Source organism: Amblyomma maculatum, chromosome 7 (genome assembly GCF_055883805.1).
Source record: "Amblyomma maculatum isolate TAMU_Amacu chromosome 7, ASM5588380v1, whole genome shotgun sequence".
NCBI classification, from domain to species: domain Eukaryota; kingdom Metazoa; phylum Arthropoda; class Arachnida; order Ixodida; family Ixodidae; genus Amblyomma; species Amblyomma maculatum.
In genome coordinates, this window is record NC_139350.1 from 98,606,335 (window position 1) to 98,618,954 (window position 12,620).

Below are 12,620 nucleotides of genomic sequence, written 5' to 3' on the forward strand. Positions count from 1 at the left end.
AGAAAGGAACAAAGTGAAGTGAGTAATTAGCTAAGTTCATTGATGTGACAGTCAAAGGTGCAAAGCATTTTAACACATGATGCAGTGCAGCAATGACATTGGCACACCCTGTGTGGCATTTGTAATTGCAGACAGCGGCCCTTTTTTTGAGTAATGGCTCAGAAGTTAGGCGGAGCGAAAGTCTCAAACAAGCAGCCATACAAGAAGGGACTAATTTCAATGCTTCCACAAACCTGGGTGTCTTTGTCAAGTTCTAAATACTGTAAAATACAAATTTTCACTCTCTTTATCTTGAAATGAGAAAAAAAAGCCAGAAATTCAGTCTGTTTTGCCTGCTTCAAGTCGCTCCATACAGTGATCGCAACTGCCCCATCAAAAAAAAAATGACCAGTTCACAGACAAAAATGCAACTAAAATCATAGAATTCAGCCTCTTCCAAATGATTCCCAATCAGTTCCAAGTGTGTTTTGGCCATTCAAGAAAAAAATTTGTAACTAAAAAAAGAAGAAAAAAACAGCAATGGGCACAGGAATCTCAGTGACACTGGGTCGCTTCCAGATGGTGCTTTCCTGTGTCTAAAAACACCAACTGCTGTCAACAAAAAAGCTTGCATTAACCAAAATCTAAGTGGTGCCCAATCAGTTCAAATCGCGTTCGAGAAGTTGCAATTTGCCTCTTTTCTAATGAAAGTGCAGGTTTGCTAGGAACTTTTTAAAGGTCTGAGTTGTAAAATATTGTGGGCTGCTATGCAGCCCCACTGCTGAAGTGTCATCCTCATCAAGTGCACCTCTATGTTGACTGCATCTTGGCTAAGGTGCACCAACCACGTTTGTATAGCCCTGCAAGGGAGACCACACAGTGTCAAAGCAACACCCTCCAGTGACATATATTTGCCTGACATCCCCAAGCTCCCACTACCTGCAGGAATTTCAAAGAAACAAACAGAAGCAGCGGCTATTTAATTAGAGGTGCACAAGGCTTCTCAGATCATGGCACACAAATTGGGCCACTTTAAAGTGACACTGAAATAAAAGTTGGACTCTGTTAATAGATTTTCATGTTTAAAAAGGTTAGTTCAAGTAAAACAGGAGGTTTTAAAAGCTATAAACAATCTAAAAATGAATTTTAAATGTGTTGGCATTGGCTGTTCTTAAGAACTGTGGTCACATCAGTTTTTTTGCGTCCAGCTCCTTCAGGTAGGACTGGAACGGCATTCATTTTAAAATGGCAGTCACAGATTCCTTTTTGGTATTGATTCCACTAACTTGAACTATGAGAATGTTTCAACTTTGAATCGAACGCTCTTGGTAAGAAGTGCATCTCATTCTGTCATGCAAACATTAGCACAAGAGCCATCAAATCTTATATAATAGACTTTTACTCAGAGAACAAGAAAACAATGTAGCTGCTCTCCAAGTTCAATTAGTTATTTGTGCCGAGGCTCAGGTGTCACAGTGGCACCATGCAAACACACACAAACAAAAAGCATGGCATTTTATACCCTCCACTTGTGCCAGGAAAACATGACCTGGCACAGGTGATATACTAGTAGAGTGATATCTCATTGACACGATCCTGCTTAATACATTTTTCTTCATAACAATTTTTTTCTTTCCCAGCCAAAGCTGTATAGAGGTAATGCATTTTCGTACAAATAATATGATTATATTTCCTCGGGGGTTTAGGTAATACTATTGTGGAAACATTAGAAAAACATCTCGTGGTATCGATTTTTGCGCCAAGCGGCAGTGAGATTTCTAGCGGTATTCAACAGTAACTCCAGCTGAAAGCAAAATCTCAGGTTTAGTGCCTGCTAGAGTTCCTGCAGCAGTGTGGCAGCCTCTAGGAGCAACATTTGTAGGCGACACGATAATAATGATGCGATGATGGATTGCTGTATTTTATGTCATCTATCCCAAGACCGAGTAACCATGTTAGAATTATGTGACCAAAGAGCAGAGACTGGTACATGTTGACGACGAGGTACGCAGGCCATCATTACCATCGTTGTCGGTGGCATTTGTGTTGGTTGTTTGGTGCGTTCAGCTAGCATCTGTTCATACTGGCGGTTCTTTTGCTTTGGTGACGCATTTTACTAGGAAGCGGAAAGCGCTGTTGCTAAAAAAAAACTCGACATGCTTTCAAAAGTAAATGAAAATTTGCAGAAGAAACGGGTCGACCTGGCATACGAACTTTGTTTGCCTGCCTCCATACTGAACATGATTGTCGGTTAACAAGAGGAAATTCGGAAGAACATCCAAGTTTTTGCCGCTGGAATGAAACAAAAAAGGGGCACGCAGCCTGGCAAAATAGAGAGATCCTCCTGGCATGGTTCAAGAAAGTAAGGTCAGCAGGCATGAACGGACAGCACTGTTGTTCGCGAGAAAATGGATGAGATTGCACTCTCTTTGGGCATCGATGATTTCAAGGCATTAGGTGGGTGGCTCCAGCGGCATACGGAAGCCAAGGCATCTGGCGAAGCCATGTCTGCCAACGAAGATGAGATCTCCAGTTGGATTTTGGCTTAGCAAGCGGTAATTTCACAATACCAACCAAAGAACATCTTCAATGCAGATAAAGCTGGCTTTTTTCATCAACCTTCAACCCTAGAAAAGTCTAAGCATGAAAGGTGAGACATATCAAGGAAACAAAAAGCTCAAAGAGTGGCTGTATCGTTGAGCTGCAATGCAGATGGGACTGAGAAGCTTAAGCCTTTTAGTCACTGCAAAGTTGTGGAAGCTTCACTGCTTCTCCCATAACCCATGCCTTCCTGTCATTTGCAAGGCAAATACGAAGACATGGATGACTAAAGCATTTTCCACACAGTTCTTCACTTATTTGGATGCCCATGTGCGTGCCGAGAACCGTAAAATTATTTTCCTTCTTGATAATTGTGCACGCCCCCTGTTGATACTTCGTGGTTGTAGAATGTGAAAGTTAGCTTCTTGCTGCCCAACTCCACCACAACCCCTTGATACAGGCATAATAAAAAAATGTTAAGTTTCACTTAAGTAGCTTGTTAGAGCAACATTTCTTGGTAAAAATCAATTAGAAAGTAGTAAGCTTGAAGGTGAGCCTTCTAGGTGAGCCTTCTGGATGCCATCCACATTCTGGCTATTTCATGAGATCGCATCAAACCGAAAACAATTGTCAACTGCTTCAAGTGTGCCTTTTTTTGTGCGTCTGGTAATGCCGTAAAGAACGAAGTAGATGGCTCCGAGATTGACATCCCAGAATTGGGTGATCTCAATGTAGATGTGTCTCCAGAAGAATTTGCATCGGCATACAAATTACGCAGTGTTCAAGATATCATAACCAATGTTACAGCTGAAGAGGAGAGCAATGGGAGTGATGACACTGAGATGTGGGAGACTGCAGCAGTGATCTTCAATCGTTGTCTACTAATGGTGCAATCGAAGCTTTGGACGCACTTTGTGGCTTTGTCGCGCATGCAGGACTGAGTGATGGAACTGCTACTTGCTTCTAAGAGTTTCAAAAAAAGCTTGCTGCAGGACATCGAAAAACAAGAAGTCGAGTGCTTGCCATCGAGAGAAGTCGATGACAAGGCACTAACCAGAAATACCGTATTTATTCACGTAATGAACCCACTTTTTTTTCAAGGAAGATCTGAGAGTTGTTCATCCTTCCACCCACCAATCATCAAAGAAGTAATGTTTAGCCATGCTGATGTCAGCTTTTGTCATCGTTCGCTTCAAAAGGCGTTTGTGGCTATCTCATGTTCCAATGGTTTTGCTTCAGCACACGGCGCCCAGCCATCGCTGCGTGATAATGTGAACATAGTTAAAACCAAGCCTGCACAACTGGATGAGCTACTCAATTCACCCTCCTTTATCCTCCCTCCCCATTACCTACTAGAGCCAATACCAAGAGACACACCGTGATCTTTTTGTGTGGATTGGGACGGTGCGAAACAGAGGGGCATGCTAACGACTAGCTTTTTTTTTTCATGTTCTTAGCGGCAGAGTGGGAGGTGCATTCATTATGCGAGTAAATAACGGTATGCAAGCTTGAGGCCTGAGCAAAAGATTGCCATGTACAAGGGTACAAGGTATAGCCCAACGGCCCGGGGGATGCGAACATAAGACAGCGTCCCCTTAAAAGTTTCTAGACCGGCTGATCTAGTACTAGTCCCCATTTGCAAACAAACATCTGTTGGCAGCTCCACTCTCTCCTTGCTTTGCGCGCACAAAGAAAACTGATGTGTTCTCATTTGTTTGCTATCACTCATTATGCTCCTGATATACAAAGGAACATCCGGTGTCCTTGTAAGTGCTATTACTGCTAGAACTCCTCGCTTATTTTCTGAATTCATTATTTAAAAGTTATCTACTAGCAGTGTTCCAAGAACCTGTTACTTTATTTGGCAGCTAAAACATGGAAACCTTGAGGGAACGAAATTCACGATTTAACAAAATTTTCTACTGCAAGTAGGACTCCATTATATTGAGGTTGGACTGTGCTGCAAAATAGAACTCACGGAAAAAAAGTGAGAACGAGAGCTTCCCTAAACATGATGCCCCCACAACGCCTCCCCCCAAGCCTTTCCTCTTTTCCCTATGGACGGTGGCAGCAGCATCGAAGCGAGCTGCGGCGGATGGTGCTCACATTTTCAGTCCGACTTTGCATGCTTTGTAGGCTACCACGATGACAAGGTCACACATTTCGTTACTGCCACTGCCTCAAATGGCAATGAATGGAAAGCCAAGGCAGTCCACCCAAATGACTTTGCTTTGCCTAGCATTCATGGTAGCTGAAAAGCAACTGTTTGCGATAACGATACTGCTGGTGTCTGTGTCATGCCGAAAAAACGGAACGTCGGCCAAAAACAATCTATACACTATTGCTGGCATCAAATTTGGTAAAAATATCAAACTTTAGGACACCATACAGTCCGAAATATTGGCCATGAAAATGTACACGTTCCTATGGGAAAAATGACGGTTTCTGAATGAAGTCCGAAATATCGTATGTCTTATTGGAGCCCAAAAACATTGGTCGGCTACTGTATTTGCAGTTTTTTTGGAGCCCGCTTGGATAACATGATTTTCATATAATACTCTTATTTTTAATGCCCATGAGAATCGTCTCAATGAGATTCCACTGTAGTCAGTTCTGAGGCCTAGGGCCAGCCGTTTTTTATGAGCATCCACATACGCCACTATTCACTTCAGAAGTAAAACACTGGTTGTACGAGTAATAGAAAGCTATAAAGCGACCAGATCTATTTGTGAACAGCTTCAATGACATCAATAAGTCTGTTGGAATGGCTGCCAAATTGCTGATGCATACTCCGACTCAGGACTTAGAAGGGACTGATACAATTAAAGTTTGAGATGTAACAGAGATTAAGAAAAATTCTGTCTTAGGCAGCCAAGAATTTGATTTGTGAGATGCTGTGCATGCACACTAACAAAGATGCATATGCTCGTGCTTGCGGCGCAGAGACAATCATCCTGAAATGGGTTGCAGTTCATCAAGAGTGATAGAGAGCATCGTTTTCACTGTCACTGGCTTAGAGAAAGCAAGGCCAAAAAGCCGGCATGGCTCGCAGCCACTGCGGGCCTTCATTTTCCTAGCTCCACTGCAGCAGCAGCAGCAGCAGCAGCAGCAGCAGCAGCAGCAGCAGCAGCAGCAGCAGCAGCAGCAGCAGCAGCAGCAGCAGCAGCAGCAGCCGAATGCGGCATCAAATCGGTGACGCGATTGGAAACTCGGAAGTTCAGGTGGGTGGCGATGACGGTGAAACTATGAGCATATGTCCCCATCAGCTCCCATCATGCACATAATAATAATAACAATTCCCAAAGCCACCACAATTCAAGGCTTTCCCTCTGAAATGTACCGGAGGGTTCTCTGCATGCAAGATGATAAATTTCAACTTTGCGAAATTGCAATTTAACAAAGTAAATGGCAGATCTAACCAACATTGTTTTATCAAGGTTTAACTGTATTCTTTTTTTGTATATCTTGCCCTGAGCAAACAAGGCTAGTTGAGACCAGACAGCTGTTATACATATACTTAAACAAGAAATGATTCAAGATGTCTAAGGACAATTAGAAAATGTGTGGCCCACATTAGGAAATAAGACTGGAGAAATTGTTCCTCCCCTAAAAAGGATAACACATCACACACAAAGCACTCAGCCTCATTCAGAACTGATGTGTTTTTTGTTGCGAAAGCAACACTACGCCAGCCCGCTCTGCTTGTCGCATATGCGTGTATGCTGTAACCGCAAATGGCAGGAGCTGCCAACTTGGGTCTCTCGTTTCACACGGGACAGTTATGTCAGAATCAGCCTGCCAGGAATGTGATATTCACGTTACCTCTATAGGCCACTATGGCACATTCATAGGCTTTTAAATCAGGGCTTTATATGCGGGCTGGAAGCCTGTTTTAGCATGTCATACCCCTAAAGACGGAGCTTTAGTGTCCCCCATATTTAGATGCAATAAGTGCCTTTACCACCACCACCTAAAAAGCTGGTGAAATTTGATGCATTCAATAGAACACTGGTTGCATTCGATGTAACACTCGGTTGACCGCAGCTAAAGCTTTTGCTCCACACTTGTATGCAGTAGCCACAACTGGCAGGCGCAACGAAACCCTCAGGAGACAGCGTGCAGAAGAAACGGATGAAAAGCACGCTGTACATCTCAAGAAAAGAAGGAAAAGGACTTTGGCCAGTTTAAGGGGGGACACTGGTCTTCTGGACCAAAAAATCGCGAAAAAATCACTTTTTAGAAAATGTGATTTTTGAAATCAGTAGCTTTTATCTACCTATCAGCTAAGTTTTTCATCTCTAGTTTTCATCTCTAGGGTCAGTATTTTAATCACAGTGCCAATTTATATAATCGATGTCGCCCAAATTTGAGCCAAAAACGGCCACCAAAACAATAATTTTCCACGAGAAGTAGCTCCCATTTCATGAGCGGCGCAAAGCCATCTTGGTCTCATTCGAAAGAGCTGCCTTTAGTCTTCAAATTCGAGTTTCTGCTGTTTCCATTTGCCCATTGGTCGCATAAAACAGCAAAAAAGAAATTGTGGCATTCGCAATCACATTGGCTTTCAGGGTGCACGTGATGGCAGGGCGTCGCCGCATTGGTGGAACTGGCTGGCAGCATCTGCTCGGCACGCCCGAGCTGCGGGACACCGGGGAGGCAGCAGAGACGTGACGCCGGCTACGCTTGGTTTGGAACCACGAGGTGCATTCATGGCAATGATTTCGGAAAAAAGAGAAAAAAAAATTGTTGATTAATCATCACAACTGATACCCTGCCCCAGCTGTGTGCGCACAGGCCAACGAAAGTTGTGCACCGGATGATTGAGCGTATGAGCCTGAAGTAGGCCTAGCGTGTTCCACAGCACGGCAGGCTGGTACTGCCAGCGGTCGCACCCGCCACGACACAGTGATATCGCAGGCCGCAGATGGCCAGAAAGATAAGCTCAAAATAGAAAAACTTGAACTTGCAGCAACTCCAGCAACGAAGCGATAGTCGGATTGTTTTCGTGACGATGATGACAGCGCGGCGAACAGACTGCTTAGCGAGGCAGAGTTCACGATTGTCAGTTGTAAACAGTTAGTCGAGACTGGCAAAGTATAAAACTGGCGGCGATATTCGCATTAAAAAAGGTGATCGTGAATAAGAAATGGTGGTCAAACTTATTCTCCAGTAGGTAAACTGCGGGGCCACATCATCTTTAAAGAGCTCACCGTGCATTTGCGCCAATCGAATCGCGTTCATAGTCTTTAGTGAATGTGCTTGCTTCTTGTGCAATGCAGAGCACTGGGATGCAGCAAACAGCTCCAAATGACATTTTTTACTGCAATAAATGTTCCTCACCATGGTCCTGATGCGAGAACGTGGCAAAACGACGTACGTGAAAAAAAAATAAAAATTGACTCGAGCAGTTGAAAATATGAGAACTGAACATACTGCAACTGCAAATCAAAATGAAAGAGGCAACCCTTGGACATTGGTAAGCAAAGAGGCTACATTCCTGAAGGTATCTAACCATTTTAAATTGTAAATGAGTTCATTGCGCCAGTAAATATCTTAAGTAATCCCCCGTTCTTTTTTTGCCTTTTCTCAAAACATGCATCGTCGACCACTTGCAGTTTTGCGGCCTCAATATCTCGGCATCCAAAGCACATAGAGCTGACATTTTTTTTGCAATGGGAAACTGAATGCATGCTGTGTGAAATGTTGGAAGCAGATTTCTTGTTTTTGAAAGTTAAAATTAGTTATTTTGAGCGTTTTTTCCACTTGGTACACACACTTTTTATACTGAAATCAATAAGGCTGCGAAATTAGTGCTAATTAATATATTGGGAAACTGCTCCTAGCATTTCATTCTTTACTCTTCTGGCTATCTAACCTTGTTTTAATGGTAAGTTTTTAACAACCCATTATTTCAAAATTTAGGCCTTAAACAATGGAAGTTATTTATATTGCAAACTAATTGGGCTATAGGAAAAAAGATTGCATATTTGAAATCAGCATAAAAAATTGAGTAAGGTTGTGATTTTTTATTACAATTAGCCAAAAAATAACAAAAATAGCTCTAAGACTCATGTCCCCCCTCAATCGCTCAGCCTGGAAAAGTCTAAGGTGGTCGGCGCGCAGACTTTGCACAGAGTGGGCGAGCACGAGTTGGCCACGCGAGTTTCACCACTGCTTCATGAACAACTCCTTTGGAAGTGTGTGTTCTGTGTGCGACTGGCTGTGGCATAAAAATGATCCCACACCGGTGAGTGAACTTATGCATCAGTCTTCATTTGGCCACAAGCGTAACCATGCAGCCGGTGCTTTCACAATTCAACTAGGGTTAACCAGAGCTAAACCACAGCCCATTTTTTTTGACAGGTACCCTCCTCTATTCTGTCGGGATTATAGAGCACTGGCACAATGCAGCAAACAAGTAGAGTACAGCAGCAGGAAAGGAGACAGGGGCTGCCATAGGCCGGATTTTGAGGTGCCCTCGACAACTCAAAAACTAGCATGCTCCGAGTGTCAGTTCAAGACACATGTACATACGGCATCTGGGCTTGCAGAACAGGTCTTCCGCTATCACACCCCTGGGCAGCTTCACCATGTCCTGAAAAAAAGTGCCATAAAGTCAGAGAAGGGCATGCACTGCCTTGCCTCCATTGTGCATCCACATCCCTCAATTTGGAACAAGAACACTCCATAAGCACAGGTCAGACCAAATTCTTTCCCACCTCAACAATATGCTGCAATAACAGGGATGACATATTACAGTGCTCAGTGCCCCAACTGTTCAGAGAACATTCATGGTATGTAGCACAACATTCTTCCCGTCTTCGTTTTTCGTGCTGTACATAATGTTGAACATCCATTAACTCACCCAGTTTTCGGTTTTATGTTGTGCACACATCCCGCACTGCCTCTTAATTTTTCCTGTTTCCTCGACCATTTAGCCATGCGGACTACCAAAGGACCTTAGGTGAAGATTCGCCATATTTTTGCGGTGCTCTAGCAGCCTTAAATATTTTTCTCTCCTTTTCCACAGAGACAATTGTGTTTCTTTTTTAGCAAATGTACAACAAACAACCAACCAGACTTGAATTTTTTTTTTAATACCGTTGTTTATTGCCTCCAGGGCATAATTGAATATATAAAAAAACTTTAAAGGGGTATTAAATGAAAGAAAAAAGGTTGGCTGTTCTAATAAAGTTCAAGAGAGAGCAATCATAAGGCCCTTGCATCCAAGCAATGTACAAAGATGAGTTGTTCGGCGAAAGGCCAACTGCCGTCAGGTGCTGAATTCTAGTCGGCTTCAGTGCCGGGCAAACCCACATCAAGTGGTGAATATCTGCCTCATGACTCAATTAGTCCGACTACCAATCAGCTGGATGCTACCACAAAAAATCACTGACCTCATTGAATGCGAGGCTGTCACACTGGGCCGCCATCCATAACAAGAACAATGCATTCTAAAAATAAGAAAGAGTAATTGACTGAGCACACGCTTTCGAGGTCACAAAAGTCAAGATAGGTCACCAATAATGGGACCCAGACAAGAAAGGACGGAGCGAAATGGCGACCAACATATTTGCTGCCAGTACTAAGCTGCAACCTGTGGAAAATTCCACAGCTCAATCACTACCAAGCATCTTTTTCCTGCTTCGTAATGACTGCTTGGGAATGCCATTTTTATGCACAAAACAAATTTGCACCTAGTTATAGTCAAACCCAGACAATCCCCCCGCCCTCGGAGGTGCAAAAAGTAAGTCATGGTGTTATTCCACAGTTGGTACGCTTCCAAGGAATGCACAGTGGGCTGTGAGACGACGGCGCAAAACAGAGGGATACACTACCACTTTATTTTCGAAATTTTCAGCAGCTAAAATATAAAGGGCGAGTTAATTATGCCATTGGATTCATTGCCCAAGTAAATACAGTGGCATTTGTCACGATCGCAAGAGGCATCAAGCCGATTTCTGTGTATTAAATTATTTAATGATGCCCCTGAAGTTCGATATATCCGGGTTCGAATGTACCTTACTTTTTTTTCTCCACTCATCTTTTACAAAAGCAAACACAAAAGGTTTCAGGAATTTTGTACATAAATGGGGATACTTCATTAGCTTCCAAACCTGCTCAGAAATTTCATGACACCAGGGTCCTTCAGTGCTTACTGATCATGAAACATCTCCATAACGCAATAGGAGAGCTTCAGATACCGCTCACTGCTGTCGTGCCGCGGTACTGCTGGGTAGTGAAGGGCATCGGCTGAGGAGCTGGGCAAATTGTTAGGGCCAAGAAAGAAGCCCGTTAGTCATTCAATTCGAAGTTTATTCTGCTCTTTTGCATTTGGGTAATGTAATTTTTGTGTGTCGGATCATGGTGAGCCTTTTTTTACAAATCTGCATGCTGTTCTGCCTACAAAGGCATGACCGAGAAAAATCTCGCTGGTTCCCTGCCCCAATGAAACGGAGCTGGCAAGGAAAGCAAAGCGGTTATTAGCAGGGCAAGAAACAGGTGGCCTCACCTCTGCATTGAAATACATGCACGCTTGTGTTTTCAGACAAAATAACCGACATCAGCTCCCCTCCTCGACGAGTAGACAAAGAAAGTCCGTAATATTCGCTGGCGTGATTTCGACGATTGCGGAGAAGCAAATGCAGACAAAGACAGTGTGCAGCTCCAGTCACAGTGATACGATGTCGACAATTGCCTGTGTCAGTGGAGGTGCACAAAACTAGCCAAAATGCCAGTGTGACCTGATCTGCCAAGTGCCCGTAAGCGGTCGGTAGCTGTATTTCTGTGGAACACAGATTAGGCCCTTTTAATTAATGTAAACGCTTGCCTCACAAGCTCCTCCTTAGTAACTCCACAACACATTTAAAATCAACCCTCAGATACATTGCTTAAAGCAGATGCAATCAGAATCCAGGAAGCACCAGTCACATATAGCGCTAGTGTTTCCCAGAATTGCACTCACATTCATTGTCGCTGCTGGCAGAAAAGAAAGTGAAGCTACAACTGGCAGATAGAGTGAAGTTTTATATTAACTGTGCTGTAATTTTATGCCACATGTGTCATCATCATCAGCAGCAGCAGCCAGACTATATTCACTGCAGGGTGAAGGCCTCTTCCATATTCCTCCAATTACAGTCAACGACCGATTTTTCGGGCATCTAATTTTTCGGACATGCTTGATTATTCGGACTTTTTCTCAACCCCAGGACATACCTTATAAAGTCAATGTATTACGCTGCTCAAAATTTTGGACATTCTAAGGAGGGCTATTCTATTTTTCGGACATTCCAAGCGTCAGCTAGCCGCACATTTTGCCGCACATTTTGAGCGGTGTTGCCGCCATCTTGTTTATTTACTTTTTCTTTCGATAACCTCGAAACCGGTGCAGGTCTTGCCTGCCACTCCTCAGCTAAACACGCTAGATCGAGGCTATATTATTTGCCTAGCAGCTTCCGTTTCCGGAACGTCACTGCCGTTGCTGCTCGCCGCCGAACTGCTTTTTTTTTTATTAGCGTGATCACTTTGACTACTTGTTCCTGTGTGTTTGCCGTGCGTTTCACGTGCGTTGCCGAGCATAGCGAGTAGGCCTAGCCATAGTCGATGTAAGAACTACGTTCTGTCGCTACAGTGGCTCGCATTTAATTGAATCGACTTCAGTTCTTCAAGAAGCTGTTTCCGGATTTTATAAGGAATCTTTTTTTTCGTGCAACGCAGCAGCGAGAAGGCACTCATCGGAGTCTGTTGTGATTCAGTGGTTGGTGGTTGTGGTGTGCCTCGACAGTGGGAAAATCTACTCTGTCAATCTGCTTGGAGCATTTAGTACCCTCGCAGGTGCATGTTAGTCTGTAGCACCCACAACATTGCGCAATTGCTTCCGCCACGCGGGATTTTTGCTGAATGACGAGTCGGCTGCCTTGGACGAGGAGAGCGTCGTCGAGCAGCGGTCAGGCAGCGAGTTGTTCATTCATGACCTTCGCACTGCTGGTGTCAAAATTCCATCGGCCCTCTCGTTTTCAGAGTTCGCACATGTGGACCACCAGTTGGAACTGTGTGCTGGGCTCGTAGATGCAGGAATTATTTGCCAAGTGCTTGTGGAG

The 12,620-nt window shown here is 43.7% G+C and overlaps 1 long non-coding RNA gene across 1 annotated transcript in view; it reads right to left on the reverse strand.

Moving 5' to 3' along the window:
• Positions 1 to 6,582: 6,582 nt before the first annotated feature.
• The window catches only part of LOC146184099 (uncharacterized), a 116,707-nt gene continuing 110,669 nt past the window's right edge, over positions 6,583 to 12,620 (reverse strand). The window contains exons 5-6 of the long non-coding RNA XR_014708541.1: positions 9,055 to 9,115; positions 6,583 to 7,202 (exon numbers count right to left, since the gene is read on the reverse strand). This is a non-coding gene — a long non-coding RNA (uncharacterized LOC146184099). The remainder of the gene's footprint in view (positions 7,203 to 9,054; positions 9,116 to 12,620) is intronic.